A 13525-nucleotide genomic window follows, 5' to 3' on the forward strand; every position below is an offset into this window, starting at 1 on the left:
TGTGTGTGTCCCTGTTTTTCTGTGTGTGTGGGGGGGGGGGTTGTTTTAGAGGTTTTTGATTCAAGTCATCACTTTTTCTTGGTTTATTTTCTCTCTGGTTTTTGAAGTTAATAAGTTAAATATATATTATAAATATTTGCACAAGCACCCATTAGTGATACTGAATTTGACCTCTGCAGTTAACCCCTTCATATATGCCAGGAGTGAATGAGCGCCTTGCTCAGGGGCACTGCAGCCCATGACCAGTTCAGGATTTGAACTCTCAAACCTTCATTTACAAAACCAAGAAAAGTTGAAAAACAATTCTAAATGCAAGATTTATAGGACCACATACTTAAATTATCCTTAAATGCTCCATTACATATTCAGGGGAAATATTTCTATATTGAGTTGAGTGACGAGAATTAAAAACCGGCCCCCATATGGAACCATCGTTACTGAGCTGTCCTGCTAGATGGAACCGTGGGACCACCAATCTGAGGGGGTTAAGTCCTAACAACAACAAGCATTATGTTTGTATCTGTATCATCATATTTAAGATCTGTGGTGGTTCCATGTCGTTTAACTTTTATCTTTTACACTTTATAAAGTGTTTTGGCCTCTTTTTCAGGCCGACCTTTGGCAGGAGGCAAAGCGGGGGGGCGCATTTGTGTTTCATTGTCGTCAGCGGTAGTTTGAGGTCCTCTGATGGTCTTCGACTGCGTGGTCTTTCTGGGGTTTTGTCAGTTCAGCGTCACACTGAAAGAACATGTGCTTTAACCTTGATGGGCTTGTCCTTCACTATGATGTTATCCCATGAATTCAATTATTTGGGATTGCATATATTTAGCAGCAACACTGAGGTCACAGTCCCGGAAGCTAAATCACACCAAGGACAGATTGCTACAGCAAAGGACACAAAGACATCCTTTCATTACCAACTATAGGAAGTATATACATTCACATGGGGTGATCAATAAACACAAATGGAATTAATCTGGGGAAATAGTGGTTTTATAAACAACTGCACAGTGCACATGAGGATGACCTCATCCCTGTGACCTCACCCTCACACTAAAACAAGGTCAATATAAAGACATTCTCTCCAAAATTCCATTTAGCTCAGTCTCAATTGAGACAAACTCCATTTTGTTTTGGGCTCCGTTGTCTCTGAAATAGACTTTTGGCAGTTTCCGTTCAACGTTAAGAGACATCCAGCAGCGAGGGCCGGGGGGACCAAGCCAGTCGATCAGACATATTTGTGTGACATCCATCTGGAGGTGTACAGCAGGCTCATTGTAAAAGGAGCTGCTTTGTTATCAGCGTGACATATTTCCCCTCCGTCCACACTCAGACACGTCATTTGTTTCTTGGCACTTGTGATGGACGGCAGAGACACCAGCCGAGCCGATGCATCGTTTATGGGCTGGGCTAAATTCAGGAATGAGTGATGTGTATAGATGGAATAAGGTCAAAAGTTATTATGTTAGTCTTGGGACTCTTCTTTCTTAAACAGCTTGAAGGAGGCGGCTGGAAGCTCAACCCTCAAACCTCAGGAGAAAACAAATCTGACTAGTTTAAGCTCTGCAAGGTCTCTGTCTGCCCTTCATCTCACCCGGTTTCATGTTGCTCCTTCCCTCCGTTAACAGTTGTGTTTTCAGCCAGAGCTCTCATTCTGCTCAGATAAAAGTAGAATATTAAAGTTTCATTTAAAAGATAGCAGCATTATTTAGTTGATACGGAGAACATGAAGGCAGCAAAGGTTAAGGCTCTTCACCAAGGCTGGATTTTTATTATTATCATATTTATCATTATTGTTATTATTTTACAAAATGTCTATTGAACCACTTATTTCCAGCAAGTGCATCAAATTTGAGTGCACAATGCTCAAATATCCGAGTGTAATCATTTTCTTGCTTGCTTTCTTGTGTGCTGGAAAGATGCAGCGGCAGTATTTCTGATTCCTTTATGGCGAGATGAAAAGAAAGTTGATTTTAGCTGTTTGATCCGCTCCACTCTGCAGGGTTGAGGCACAGGGTCGGAGACGTTTCCTCCGTCTGGAAGAAAGTTCTTTTTTCTTCTTCTCTCACTCTTTTGAGCCTGGCCGCGGTACACAGATGTGCTCGCAGCCGCTGAAGCTTCTCCCCGGCATCTTCAGTTCACGCAGCGTTTAACCCCAGATATGACTGCTGGACGTCAGCTCTGGCCTCACACTGGAGGTTAGAGCCTCCTCGTTATTGTGCTGCTCTCTCCCTCTCTATCCCCCCACCCCCCTCAGCTCAGTCTCCCAGTAAAGCCTTCAGTTCCTGCATTAGCAAAATCCGCATCCTGATTACCAGAAAAAGCGTTTTCACAGGAAAGAGGCGGCTACAAACACAGAGGAATGGAGCTCACCTGCAGCCGCCTGCATATTAAACGTTTACTCTCATCTAACTCATCATTATATTGATCTCCGCCAGGCATTCACATGGCTGTCGATGACGCACTTTCATAATCACACCTAGAGGACTTAACCCATCTCTCCTCCCCACAGTGTCTGTCTGCTGCGCCTACCACAGATGTGGGGGGTACAGGGGGGTTGTGAAGCCAGGGAGGGAGATCAGAAGTGGGAGTGATGACTACAGGCTGTGACAACCTGCATCCACTTAAATAACTGAGTGCCGTCAGAGACAAAATAATGGGAATGGGAGGCTCAGAGATCTCAGGGTTATTATTTCTCCAAAAGCAGCCACAGAACTATGCTCACTGTAAGGAAATAAATAAGATTATCTCCTTATTTTCCATTTCAGCCCCACATAAATGCCACTTTCTGTTGTCTGTGTGTCTCCCCCAGACTCGTTCCTGATGTTGATCCCTCTCTCATGCAGGGTCCTCTTAAGAGGTCCTGATCAGCAGATTACCTTCTAAGAACATTAAGGGCAACATAACAATATCCCTTTAACAGAGTGACTCCTCTGCTCTCCAACATTAATCTGACCATGCAAGTCAACGTTAAGGCTTTCCCAGAAATACCAGTTACAAAGTGAGTGAGTAACGGAGCGATAGGGGAAACCTGACATCCTCTCACTGATCCACACAGAGGTTAAAGCTTGTTCATATCAGCCCTGATACTGATCTAGTTTATCTACTGTAATAAAAAAGATAATCTGCAGATGTAGGGATCTAACAAACCAGTTAAACGATATGCTGAATTTCTATGAATATCTAAATGAAACTAGTGAATTTGTAAATCTGAATGAATTAGTAACCGTACATACACACATTTTATCTAACGCCTACTGTGATCTACGCACCATTTTGCCACTATATCTGCCAGCATTGAGCAGTCAAAGGAGCTTGAGCATTATCATCAAATGAGGTTGTAAAATCAATTTTCTTTAAAAATGTAGTCCTCTGCAGTGTGAGAGGAAGTCATCATGTTCCTGTCACTGCTTGGTATAGAATGTTATGACATCATAAATCTGGTGATCAGAATATATACATGTAGTCAGTGTTGCATATGGATGGATGGATGGATGGATGGATGGATGGATGGATGGACAGACACAACTATTCTGCTAAATATGATACAACTCATTCTTTTACTGTTGTACAATGTCCGTTATAACTACATACAAACCTTCAACACGGATGCGTGTGTGGGTGCGTGCGCGTGTGCGAATGTGCGTGTGTACATGCGTGCGTGCGTGTATTTCCGTTTTACCAAATCTGCGTCATTCGGTATCACTTAGTCATCATTAAAGCAAAGCCTAATCTGGTCAGTTGGAGGGCAAAAGGATCGAGGAGGGTTCCCTCTGTTGTGGAGCCCATCCCAACCCTGCGCTCCGCAGACATGTGACACCTAAAGCCTCCTGCGTAACAGTAAATAATCCTGCCTTCGTTAAATCCAGCCAGATTAAAGCAAATCCCTTATGAATTGACTTTTTGTTGTAGTTCCCATAAACATATTAGTGATAATATTATGATTTCCTCCGTTTCTACTCTGTGTATCAGCACATGTGAACAGATTGAACCCTGGCGGCCGGCTGGCCTGCAGACTGATTTTTGTTTGAACCCATCGGTAATTTCATGGATTGAAAGTGACCTCTGCTGCTTGGCATCTCTATGGAATCCGTCAACCGTCTGTCTGACAATGTAATCTCTGAGGCTATTTTTTCCTAAATAAAATATGTAAGGGATCCAACAAGTGAATTATGTTACCTCCACCCCTCAAACATTCTGTTTAATTGTGCATCCTTATTTTGATATTTTTTGTAAATTATCAGCTTACACTGGACATGTTGGTGATTAAAACATGTTTTTGGCATTCTTGCTGAAATATAAATGCATTTAGTTTTAACCAAATGTATTTCTGTAAAAGTCTGTTAATATCTGTTGCTGCAGGTACACAAAAATGCTTTTATTTTGAAAACTCACTATTGAGAGATCAGAAATAGAAATCATTTCATAATTTTCAAAGTTATATCACCATAATAGTGAGTAAAAATCATCTTAAATCTCCTCCCGGGGCAGATTAATTTTGTCTATGACATCACGAGTCATATTGTGCTGTTTATCCTGCTTCTTGCATGACAGATGTTTCACGCAAATCTGATATAATCTGGCATTGAGGTTGGACCACCAAGACTTTGTAACATCAAATATGTTCCCACAATTGTAAACCTTTGATAGTCGAGCCATTTTAGATTGATGAAGAGTTCTTCACCACCAACTTGAATGAGCAATTTGCAAGTCGGTTCTGATTGTAATTCCAGCAAACGTTAAATCAACTTTCAAAAACAACAGCGGAGCCTTGCCAGAGCGGGCAAAGTATTTCAAGGTTAAATCGTAGCATGCCAACGCATTATTGCGTCCTTAAAAAAAGCCAATGAACCATCTGTGTGACCTGACATCCCCTCGTGTTGCCGGGCCTACCCTCGCCGCTCCGACAGAAGTTGTGTGGTAATCAAAGCGCTTCCTGTGTCATCAGGGATGGGGGGGAGTATTACATCACGCAGGAAATGGACTCGTACAGATGTGGAGTCTAAGTAAGCAACCAGATATTTCTGATCAGCCTGAGGTAACAAAAGGCAGCACACTGAGCAGCCATGTGGGGGTTAGGTTGAGTCAAGCTGCAGGAGGAGCGGCGAGCATTCGTGAGACAGGAACGGGATTTACTTGTGGGAAGTGATCAGTGATCACAACTAATCACAAGTTGATGGTGATGGGATGGATGGATAAGCGATTGCTAGCATGCTAGTGCTAACCCAAGATGCTTAGTCATGAAAATTGACAGCAAAACTGATGAGCATTTTGGCCTGTTTGCATTCGATATTTTTTTTTTTTTTGGTGGGAGGGGGTTAGATGCTACAATGGAGGTCAACAAGGCTGGTTTTTATCCTGAGGTGTTGGACCTGCATGTTCAGATGATATTTTGAATAAACCGCTGGTTTACTTATCAAATTAAAGCCAAATCTGGTAAAATGAGACAGATACATTTTAATAAACGTCGCTTTTGGGCCACAGGAAGAAAGCACCAGGAAGTACATAAGGGGGGGGGGCAATCTAATTCTGCACCATCTCAAATCACTCAGCGTCGTCTGCTATGATGATTTAGGTTCTTTGACACGTGGCGGCCATTAATCAGGCCTCTGCTCGTGGCTGAGGGCGGCGATAAGGCCGGTGGTTGTGGATGAATGCTGGTGAGGATGAAAAAGCTTTGTAGTTTTCCACTTTACTGTACATTTGTCACACTGACTCACATCGATTTGCATTACAAAGAGGCCAGGTGAGCCATCTGTCTGCCCCCTCGGTCTCTGTCTCCTCGTCTGTGTGTGCTGTGAGTGTATCTGTGATTTCTGTGCTCAGACGCTGTTAAAAGAAAACTTCGTCCCGGTCAGAAGGAAAAAAGAACACATTTTGTTGACAATGCAACACCTCCGAGAAGTATTGACCTATAAGAGCTTTACAGTTGACCCTGAAGTACATTATTGATCCGAGATGACCTTTGACACTATGAGCTACAGGTGGGGGAAAAAACTTGAAATATGAAGGTAATAAGAACATTTTATTCAGCCCCATGGCTCGCAAATAAATAAGCGATATATTGAGCATATATTTAAGTCAAACTGTGAAAGCGGCAGAATTTTGGCATGCTGGTGTAATGACTCATGTCCATGTAATTAAAAATGCAAACCTAATTTTGTTGTCCTTGCTGTTGTGGTGTTTTCGTTTACAAGAAGTGTAAACACAGATTTATTTTTAGCACAACGTGCTGTCGCCCTGCCAACAGAGCATGGAGGAAATCGGTAGTAACTAACCGGGGATTCATTCATGGGTGAACAGCAAAAAGCTGGCGTGTGTGATTGTAAGGGACGGATTTGTCAACTCGGTGTCGGCTGAAATATTGGATCACGGCGAGACATTTTGCAGCTCACAACACATACAATTCTGATTTTATCTGACCTTGTGTTTTTGATTTGTTTGTTTGTTTGCTTTATTAAAAATGCAAGTCTAAAAATGCAGATATCTAATCAAACTTCCAATTCTTATGAATATAAACTCTAAATATGCAAATTAGACAAACAAGGTGCATATAAATGACCATGAATCTCTCTCTCTCTCTCTCTCTCTCTCTCTCTCTCTGTATCTCTCGCCTTTAACGGTAGAACTGTGATGTGACACCATATGAAATTTCATCAGCTATCCAACAATCTGAAGACACATTCCTATGTCCCGTTTCTGTATTTTAACAACAGTGGGTCCATGGTGGCTCAGGTGGTAGACAGGATTATTATCTAATCATCAGACTGCCAGTTCAATCCCTGCTCCCTGGAGCCAGTAAGCCAAACTCCAGAAGAACTCAGACAACCTGCTTTGACAACAGGATTCATCTCAGGACACTTAATACGTGACCGAACTCAACCTCCACACTGGTGCTGTCAATGTTTACCACCATTTTCTCCTTCAGTTGACCTAAAAGTTGCTGTTTGCTGTTCGCTGGGAGGTTTTGAGAGGTTTTAAGATCATATATGACATCAGAAGAGCACAATTGTGACCAATAAAGTATCCTTTGCCCATATTTAGGTACTTAACGCACAATGGTGCTCATAGCAGTGCAAAGTACTGAGTACCGACATTTACTGAACCAGCACGTATTCACAGCGCACGTATAAACGGATAACTCGGGGCGTAATGTGAAAACAGTTTCTGAGCGTTCTTTATCTGAGCACTCTGTTAGTTAAGCGCTAGGCCTGCGTGCAGAGCAAAATGTCACCGCCCGTGTGAATGAACAGCTGATGATTGTTTTCTTGGCACGAGCAGTCCGTCCCACGCGTCACGTCTCTTTAATATACTCACATCCGCAGCGTTAACAGTTTCAGGTCACAGTTGCTGAAGCCTTTCCTCCAAGTTTATGAGGTCATTATGCTCCAATCTTTGCAACAATCCATCAGTGTTCGCAACATCAATCTAACGAAGCTCAAAGCGTGTGTGTGTGTGTGTGTGTGTGTGTGGTGTGTGTGTGGTGTGTGTGTGTGTGTGTGTGTGTGTGTGTGTGTGTGTGTGTGTCCAAACTGCATTGGACTGTGGCGTACAATAACCTACATAATTATGATGTAGTTGTTTTTAACTTTATGCTTTGCTGCTCGTGAGCTGCTGTGCAAATCAATTTCGAAGCGCTTGGAACCTCGTTGACGTCACAGTTAAGCTACAGAAAATTAATAGGTGGAAAAGTGTCCCAGCCAGGGGGGGTCATGAAGGCTGAGATGATGAACAGAATATGCCATAAAACATAGTCTACAGTGTAGTGTTGCATTTGATGGTTGGGGGATGGAGCCAGTGCACGGGGGGAGGGGGTCAGGGGTGTCACTCATTGCCAAGTTGAGACTTTGATTGTGATGCATTATCCAATGATTAGCCGGCCTTTGTAACCTTATTTCTGTCTGCATTGTGGAATATCTGATGTGGCTGTTTCCATCCAGATGTGTAAGCCAGGTGGGGCAAGGTGTGGGTAAACAGGTGGTACTCGGGTCCTCACAGGAGGAAAATAAAGAGCTGCATTCACCGGTTCCTCGCATTGTATGGAAATAGTCTCTTTATCTTACAGACTGATGTGTCCTGTATTAAAATGGCTGCATCAATGCCAGAGGTCAGCTTGAGCATCCTCAAGGATGGAACTGTTGTGTCTTATCAAAGTACTGTGGCTGCATTTCTCTGATGAGAAATCCTTATCAGCAAGTCACAGGTATGTTTGAGAGAGGACAGGAGAGAGAGAGAGAGAGAGAGAGAGAGGAGAGAGAGAGAGTGTGTGTGTGTCTGTGTGTGTGTGTGTGTGTGTGTGTGTGTGTGTTTGTGTGTGTGTGGAGGGGGGTGATCTATCGCAACTTCAAGCCATTCTCCAACTTGTCCCACAGAAGCCTGAGGCGTCTCTTTAATTGAACCTGTGCAGTGTTTGTAGTGGTTTCAGCCTCCACACTGGTGGACAGGACAGGGGACTAGACGCTCATCTGACTCTGTTTCTTTCACTAACGTGGCTTAAAACTGGCCTTTATGTATGACTGATCTGTTTTTGAAGGGCAAGTCAATCAAAAGACGAAGAATCGGGTCTTCTGCTGGTTTGGTTTCTTTGATTGGCACCTTGGTCGATTTCTGTGAAATATAATTAGGCGATACAATCAGCCAGTGACCTCTCCGTCCTGTCAGCAACACGTGACCCATCAGCTGTTGGATTTAAAATAGATTATTTATAAAAAACAGAAATGTGAAAGACTAAATACCAGGTCAGACATATAGAAAAAATCACTGCAACTGGGGTCTTAGTAGCATTATTGATCAAAACGATTAATGCTCTAACAGCTGACGCTCAAGCTTTCCAGACAAACAGGCAATGTCTGTCTCTTAGTAACTTAGTAACACCAGACAGAAAAATTCTGGATAAAAACTGCAAAGAAAACAGTTTTTAGTTCATTTACCAGAAGAAAACACTTTTTGAGGAGTCAGTTATTTCTGTAATCATTAAAATATCTTGATACCGGAGAAATACAGCAAGTGAATACAGACATTAAAATGGTGCCAACATCAAGTGTGATACTGTTTTGACACCAAAAAACACAGCAATGTTTTGGCAAGTGGTTCATAGTGAAGCATCTTAGTTCCATTCAACCATCTTTGATCATATATATCCCTATTTTACTGAATAAGAAATATACTGATGTAATTTTACAGAAACATGTGACAAATCTGGAATCTTGGAATATCTCATGGACACAATACCAGTGCATCACACATCATCCACTGACACACTCATATCTGGGGCAATTTAGAGCCCATCTTGGCAAGCCTTTTGCAGGAAATACCAGATCGTAAGACTACAACCTTGGAACTGTAATTGTTTAAAATCCATGTTACTCTTGATACAGAAATCAAATCAAATACAAGGAACACATCCTCTGGCACTGGCTGTGTAGGTGAGAGTCTTTTCTGTAGGGAAGAGGGAAATAAAGCCCATCTAGAGGTGATAGCCTCACCTTGATGTTCACACCCTGCCAAGATGGATCAGTGCATTAGTGAAAGGTGCCTGTCCACATCGTGTTTCAGCTGATCTCTACATGCAGCGTGCCGTTGCAGCTCTCTCAACCTTTTTTGAACAAACATAAGAGAGCCACTGCATTTCACCTCAGGTCACACATATCCACAGCTTGGATTTAATAAAGAGGTAATGTGGACGAGCAGAAAATCAATGAGCAGTTTGCAAATTCTAATATGCATTGTTAGAGGGTGGGAAAGAGCAGGCATGATAATAATACCTCCCATGGACCAACACGTCTTGGTGTAGCGGTGCATGTTTCCATAACAGGGCCATCAGTTCTGACCAATGCTTTAGAACTAATGATGATGATGCTTATTACCAAGCCACGAAAGCCCTGATTACTCATTATTGTGCGAACAACGCATGCCGTTATGTGCAAAGAGGCTCATTCCTGATCCACTCAAAGAAAATTGCCCTTCACTCACACAAATTCTCTTCGAGTGCAGTTTTGTTGGGCTGATTTGTTGCAGCAGCAGCTCCAGGATCCACAGAGGAAACACAACTTCTCCTCCGACTCCAACTTTGACGGTTCTTCATCAAGGACATTTTTGTTTGACCCTCGTGGCAACAAGGAGGACATGTTTATATGATGTCATTCTTAAATAAAAACCCCTTTATTTCAATTCTGCCCCACTATCAACAGACTTTTAGACCATCTGTGTACGTCCCCTCATCAAGACATCTACCCAGACTAGGTTGAGTGAGTGGATTATACATTTTAGAACTCCTCTGAACTGGAACAAATATTGGCGCAGCCTTACATACCATAGTGCATGAGTCAGGCACTGTAGGAAAATATCCCTTCTTTATTCCATTGTTCACGCGTGGGTCACCACAGAACGACCATCTGCTCGCCGTCTGTATGTTTTTGTGTGCTCAAATCAAGAAGTATGCTGCGCGTTCTCATTGTCTGCAGATATGGCGCCGTCTGCCTGATGTGAGAGACGCAAACAAAGGTTAAGGCCGTGTCTTGTCCTCCTCCAAGTTCTTTTACAGCCCCCCCCCCCTTTTTTTAGTTTTGAATACAGAGGACAGTGGAGGAGCCCTGGTTGATGATTAAATCAATAAATATTTGGAGCAGATGAAGAGGATAAAGTCAAGGAGGAGCTCGTGCATCGCACATACGTGTAGACATGTGTGTTCAACGTAGGTGGGCAACGGCGAGCCAAGAGGTGGGGGAGGGCCGTCGTGGCAGGAAAGGATGGTAAATTGTCACCAACCCAAGGACATTGATGAACGATGTACATGCACACATATACACTGTTGCAGCAGTAAATTGCCAATGTTGCAGTAAAGCCAGAAGAAGGCAGGTTAAATGAGTTGTGTCCTGGCTTGTTGCTGTGAAGAGACGAGCACGAACACACTTGAATATGTGCAGAACATAAACGCATCCTTCGTTGTTTCTGGAGGAGCATCTGGACCCGTCTGCAAGACGTCCCTGCACATTTCACCTCGCGTGACTCACTGGTGATCCTTTGATCAGCCGAGGCAAGCGAACACAGAGGGGACGAGGACAAGAGCATCGGGGGGAGAGTCAAAGTGACAAGTGCCAAAGGGAACTCCGCTCGCTGTGACAGCAAAGGAAAACGATGGATTAATCTCCTGCCACAACAACAGAGCTCTATGATCCAAACCGAAGATGAATCCTTTCCACTTGCTCATAGGTTAAAAAAACTCATAGGTTAAAAAAAAGCTTCCACCTGCAAAACCTATTGTATTTTGTACCTTTTGTATATAAAAACATTGATAGCTTTGCCGTAATTACTGCAGTGAAGCTGCATCTGCTGTGTTTGTTCTGCATTGAACAGTCTGCATAAAATGTCAATCCTGTCACAAACAAAAGTCTAGAATAAACCAGAACATTGTAAATTTAAATGCTGCTGTGCCTCCACGTGTTAACATTCCAAGCAGGCGTCGCTTCCCAGTTGTTTGGAGCGAGACTTTTGGAGTAGGTGCCTGTGATGCAGTTGCTGCTAATATTTCCAGCGAGCTTCAACTTGCTGTGGTTCTGTCTGAGCATGTGCAGAGATGCACTGCAGTGCCGCACAGGGGGAATAAAGACAGGCACCAGAGAGGAGATCGACAGCGGGGTGCACGTTCCTTGCGATATTCTTGCTGCCATCCCTAGTGAGGAAAGATTTAAATGAAATAAAAGAACTGCGTGATCCAAAGACACATTCATTATGCATGAAAAGGTTAATGTCAAAGTCATTAACCTGAATCATTTTTAATGCCACAGTGCTCCCGCACAGCCTTAAGAAAAACCTCTTTCTCTTTCAAGGTTTTGGTTTTTTGCATCATTTTCGTTCTACTTTAATACTAATCATTAGATTTTAATTTAAGTCTAAATGCTTGTCGTCTAATGAAAACAAGATATTTAGTCCCTAACTCTCAAGGTTAATGGTGAAGAAGGTGGTCCATTTAACTTATTCTTGTATGATTATTAATGATGAGCAGTGGGAGGTAAAACCGGGAGGCTGTGCTCTTTGTTTCACCATTTAGGAGTTTGTAATGTACAACCAGACTAAAACTTGCCAAATCAACATAGCAAATAACCTTTACACCAATTAATAAATAAACCTAGTTTAAAAGAGGTAAAAGGTTAAAAAAAAAAAAAAAAAAAAAACTGTTTTGTGGAAATCAATGATGTGGCATTAAAAAGGCCCAGATAATTATTTCTTATCTCTAAGGCAGGATGTTGTCTGATTATAGTGGGGTTATTAGCCTTGATTCAGTACCAGTCTGCAGCATTAATTGGCTGCTTGTGCTGTTGTAGGCATGATTCTGCTCTGCCTCTCCGGCTGCTGAGGCATCAAAACAGGTGGAACATAAATGCCACAGCATGTACACCTCGGAGTCGTGACGCACCCTGGTATTTCCAAAAGCTGTCATCCATTTTGTGGGCACTGATGATGACGGAAGAGAGAAAGAGAGAGAAAGCAAGGGGGCGGATCTCTGGGTTGAAAGGGCCATCAAGTGGCTAGAAGCGGTACTGCATCCTGTGGCTAATGAGGCAGACAAGAAGACATTAAAACCAGGAGGGTACTTTCCTTCCTTCCGACTGAAATTGTCATGCTTGAGCAGGCCTTTTGGAGCAATTGAGGGGTTTAAAGAATGTAATAAGAAGTGGGAAATGGTGTGTTACCTGTGCATGAATTTGTCCTAATATTATATTTCTGAATAAAATTTAATCACGGTTGAGTGACCTCAGATATTGAAAAGCTACCGGGGGCTGTAAGCGACACCGCAGTCCTCTTGTTTCGCTGAGATATCCTTTACAGGCTTCTCCATGGCTCTTCTATCCAACCCTCTGTAATGCCACACTTCATTCCTGAGAAACTGAAGAACTTGTGGGTTCTTGCAAGTGCCAGTGTCCTCAGCGTCCTCCACTGCTTAAGGTCAAGCAGAGGGAAAGGTGATTCAGAACCGGTGCCGGCATCATATTAAGGTTTCCACTGGATTCCTGAGAACACTTAACTCAATGAATGAGTGAGAATGTGAGATGAGTTTGGGTTAACGGAGCATGAAATGTGCAACTTAGCCCCTGCTCAGGTTCAGAGTTTTGCAATAATTATACAAGACAACAAAGAACTAAAGCAAATTAGGTCCTGGACCTTTGGCAATAAATACAATTAATGAACATAGTTTTGCTTTGTCTGTGAAAAACTGTCTGCACCACCCACATATAACATGCTTGTAAAAAGTGTCAAAAGATTTGGGTTGTGCTCCAAACGATTAGTGTTAAGGAAGATCATACTGAAGAATTGCGCCCTATCTGTGTCATGACTTTCAACTTTGAGAGCATTTAAGATTTTTACTCAATTTTGTTGTAATACATACCTGTTCTGATTTTATATCTGCCTTTTTATGAAATGTTTGATTTTTTTAAAAAAATCAACAGATGGGTTTACTCACGATTGTGACTGCTCTTTAACAATTTCAAGTAATCTGCAAACCTGAAAGGTACACGATTGAGTG

This window comes from Takifugu flavidus, chromosome 20, assembly GCF_003711565.1.
Source record: "Takifugu flavidus isolate HTHZ2018 chromosome 20, ASM371156v2, whole genome shotgun sequence".
Classification (NCBI taxonomy): Eukaryota; Metazoa; Chordata; class Actinopteri; order Tetraodontiformes; family Tetraodontidae; genus Takifugu; species Takifugu flavidus.